The following is a 5032-nucleotide window of genomic DNA, read 5'->3' as shown; positions in this document are numbered from 1 at the left end:
GTATGCCTCGAGGGTATTTTTGTCCTTTTTGTCCAAAAAACCCACGTGTCGCCTTGTGAATATTTTTGGCTCCACACACGAGAACAAGTCAATTAAGTCGCATAAATATGCTCCTATCAATGAGTTCACTACCTTTGTCCAGTTTGACGAGTGTTTTAGACATTATGCATATTTTCTTACTTTTCTCCTTAGTCGATGGGTTTTTGCCTATCTTGGGTTTTAGCATAGCAATGTTTTTGTGAGTTTTTGCAAATGCATACTTCACTTAAATTTAAGACTCGCGATCACCCGTTGTGCCGATGACCTCATCAACTATTCTACCTTATCTGCTGAAGATCTGATGCGATGATTTGTTGAGTATTTACACACTCGAGGGGGAGTGTTGCAGTCATATTTAGAATAGGAATGTGATTGTGTAAATCCTAGGGAATCTATATTCCTATTAGGACTAGATTACTTATTACATGTTGTAATCCTAAAGGGAAAGGTTTTACCCTTCCTACTACTATAAATAAAAGCACAATGGGGTTAATCAAACACACCTCACAATTAAATCAATCTCTCTTCTCACTAATAATGGCAGGCCCCCCCTCTCTCTCTAAACTCTAGATCGTTCAATCAAATAGGCCTGCAACAATTCAGTTTTTTTTTTATACCCCTTTAGAAAAAATATTCAACAATGTCCCATTCCATATATTATTAACTATCTATCTCTATTTCATTAATCAATTACAAATTTTGTCTTAAAAAATAAGAAAAATTTAAAACTCATGAAAATATATATGTGTGTGTGTGTGTGTGGTATTATATAATAATTTTGTATTATATTTTACATGTGATTATTTATTAGTTTAAAATAATTTTTTTTAATATATATATATACTGGAATTTAACCATTGATTGTCGTTTACATTTACACTCCATTTTTCTTACCAAATTTTGTTTTTCAAAAACTTGATTTTTTTAGAGGATGTAGGGAGATGAACGGTTCAAATCACTGATTTTATGTTCAGAGTTTTACCATTGAGCGCTATTATATGTATGTATCAATTTCTATTGAGGAATCTCTAATTAATCTTATTTAAAGGATACCTTGTTAGGCCCCTTTTGGAATGCTGTTTCAATTATTCAAACTGTTTATTTTTTTTAGTTCTTCATTAAGACAAATTTAAAACGTTACCTATATTTAACTGACAGGGGAAGGAGAGCTGGAGGCAGAGGGAGAGAAGAGAGTGGAGAATATGCTTGAGGAATTGTGTATTAATTCCCCAGTCCTTGTGCCTTTATTTATAGTAATAAAGAGGAGAGAAACTTGCTTTCCAAGTAATACAAAGTATATTAGAAAAGATCTTCTAAATCCCAACATATTCCTATTTTATCTCTACTTAGGATTTACACAATCACAATGTTGATAAGAACATATGTCACAACATTCCCCCTTGAGTGTGCAAATACTCAAGTAGATGGCACATTAGATCTTCAGGCAAATGTAGAAGTAATAGATGAAGTCGTCTCATCTAGTCGGCACAAGTAGCGAATGTGAGTCTCAAAACAAAAGGAAGCATGCATGGGTAGTAAAACTCACAAAACCTTGCTATGGCAAAACCCAAGGTGGGAGAAAAATCCATAGGCTAAGGAGAAAAGTGAGAAGTTGCATTAAGTCAAAACTATACGTCTTTTGGACGCAAGTAGAAGAGCTCACAAAGGTATAACCAACCCAGGATGGGTGTCTCGTCAAAACCTAATTAGGTAGCAAAAACCTAGTGGGAAAAATGCTCCTAATCGTAGGAAAAATAGTACATTAAGGTCAAGTGAGTACACTTCTGGATACTCCCCTGAGTTTGACAAAACTTCCAAATGAAACTACAAGCATCGCAAATTAAAAAGTTACGCATACCAATTCCTTGGACAAGTTTTTGGAAGGTAGATTTCGACAATGACGTCATGTAGAGGTCGGTAAGGTTGTAAGAGATCAAAATACTTGACTTCAATCTTCTGATGCTGATGTTGATGTAGACACAATATGCTTGGTATTGACTTGTTGGATGTATCATGATCTGGTCGATACATACAGCGTTATCTTCATAGATTGTTATTGGGACTTAACGATGGATGAAAATCGTAGAGATTTTGAATATGCTCAACAAGAGTTGTCAACTATATCTCTCACGTGATGAGATACAGTAAGTCTTGGAACAATTCTAAGGTTTCGCAACAAAGGTCTATCTAGTTGACCTCCAAGATATTGCGGTGTTCATTAATGGCAAAGACATAACAATGTAGGAACATACCTTATGCGGTCAGACAGATGGTCTGATTCAGTGAATCTCACAAGGTAGGCATCATTCTAAAGATCAAGTAGGTGTGATCTATTTTGAGATGCATAGGGATAGATAAGCCCAAATCTATAGTAACGAAAAAACATGTTTAATGCCAAATTTGGTGGTGGGGTGTAGGCACAATGCTACTTCATGCTAAAAGATTATCAACACATAAGATGTCTGATTCTAGTACATTGAGCTAAGTACAACAAACGCCAATGGTACTTAGATATGGTTGCCTCACGTTCCAATATGGAACCTTATGCTTCATACCCTCCATAAAGGTCTCATTTGCATCTAGCATACAGATGATCAAGGTATACTTAGACGTAACACCTTCTGGGTCTAGTTCGAGTGGTGGACCAAAATACCATCAGAACTAGCTTGGAACTTCAAGTCGAGGTAATGTCGAGTTTTCCCAAGATCATTCATCTTAAAGTCCGACTTTAGGTGCGAGTCAGTATTCTCAACTCTAGAAATTTTGGATTTCGTACACACAGGGGCATATATCCCTAACTGATCAAATATTCACTTAGACGGGTATACCACATTCGCCTGGATAGTTCTGCATCAGCAAAGTGAAGGCTTCTTGAGAACTGAGAGGGTGTTCTTATGGTCTAGAACTATTTGAATCAGTACATGTAAGTTCTTTGGAAACTCCATGTAGTTTTCGTATTAGGATCCTAGAGATACTAAACCACGTTTGTAATGCTGCAATTAATCACATGGCGTATGAGAGAAGCCTTGCGCTACAAGACATCATATCGCATTATTTCATTCATCTTATTCATCATAGATTGATTCTTGTAGTTGACCAATCAGTTATACGTCGACACTAATCAACGAAAAGTGGTTTGTTATCGTCGCTTTTCATTTATATTGGTAGTTACCATATAAATGAAACATCATCTATGATAACCTCATTCCAATTCCATATCTTATCCAAACTGGTATACAGGACCAAGAACTTTAGGTCTTGGGAGTAATCCAGATTTAATCCAAGAACTTCAGGTCTTGGGAGTAATCCAGATTTAATCTCATAAGATGAAAAGGATTGAGATAGCAATCGAGGGGCGGATTTGATCATGCCATGTTCCTTCACTTTTAACCGATTGATCTACCACACTTATGTTGTAGGACAGATTGATTGGCTAGCCGCCAATGTACACAGGTCAGCCACAATAGTGGCGTTCCTGCTTTCAGGACGAAAGTCCGTCGTACATTTAGTACACATCTTTGCAGACATATTTGTAGCTGGTATACGTGATCTTGTCATTTTTGCTAGAACAAAGGAAGTGTTTGGTTATACTCTAATGATCTAGATTGGGATCGAGATGAGACATAGTAGCGTCGTTCTTTTAGGAACGTTGATGTTCTTATCTCCCCCTAACTATGGGAAGACTGTCTCATAAAAGTGACAATCCGCAAAATGAGCGGTAAAGAGATCGCCTGTCAAAGATTCTTAGTAATGAATATTAGAAGGAGAATCTTAACCAATATAGATTTACATGTTTCCCTGAGGACCCTTTTTCTCTTTTGTACGTAAAGGCGACGTAAAAATGGCATATAGACTACGCACAGATGCAATATGTCGGGTTCGTTTATAGTAACCAACTAACACGTGTTTCATAAGATTGGGTCATGATGAGCCTCAGGTGGACCAATATGGGTGCTTGCAATATTACATAGCCCCAAGTAGAGATCGAGAACTTGGTAGGTATGATCAATCGATCGCATAATTATTTGAAAGCGTTCAATGAATGCTTCTTCGGGATTGTTCTGGGTACGAATATAGGGTATTGGATGTTCAACTTCAAAACCCAATCGACATGCAATATCCATCGAAAGTTTTTGATGTAATTTCTCCAACTTATCAAATCAAATAAATTTAATCAGATAATCAAGGTGGTGAGCCTTAAGCTTGTTAATCTGAGCCACCAGTGTGGGGAATGCAGCTTGTGGACAACAGCCACACGTGTGACCAATGTGTAGAAGCATCAACCAATACTATAAAGTATCTAAATAATTCGTAGGGTGGTTGAATCAATCCATAAATGTCCCCTTTTGAATCATTTGTAGAAAAGATGGAGGGTGCTAATGTATAATATGCGTCAAGGTATGATGTCTTTACTTCTGGCAAAATGATGCCCAAAACAGCGCATCACGGATCATCCTAGATATCCCAAATGTATATCCATTGTGAAAATTCGCGGGCTTTTGGCCAGCCACATAGTGGGCTTGAATGGGTGTAATCCACTCATTAAGTGTTCCATATTCTCTAGAATATGCTTCTGGCTATATTCATAGGAAGTGCAATATGGTAATATGCCAAGGAATTTTACTCCATTTTCTACATTGGTTTCAATATGGTAGTAATACTCTCGAACATCCTTAAAGCTAAAAAAGGCATTCTTCCAAAACGAATGAGTATAAGGCTTCCCTTTATAGTAAAATTAGTACCATTGGACAATATAGGGCAGTGCCATGCCCCACAATCAGGTTGGATAAGCCTGAAAGGCTGTCAGAAAATGATTAGGTATGAAGTTAACATATAACCAGACTACTAACTTCCCCACAAAACATACCTAAGCATGAGTTAATTATAGTCACATGTGGTAATTTCGTTAATTAACTCTTATTCGAGAATAATAGTGACATCCAAACAACAATCTTAAATCCAAGAACAAAATAAATTATTCACAAAGTAAACC

The sequence above is a fragment of the Malus domestica genome, chromosome 12, assembly GCF_042453785.1.
Source record: "Malus domestica chromosome 12, GDT2T_hap1".
Lineage (NCBI taxonomy): Eukaryota > Viridiplantae > Streptophyta > Magnoliopsida > Rosales > Rosaceae > Malus > Malus domestica.
This window is presented reverse-complemented; position numbering follows the sequence as displayed.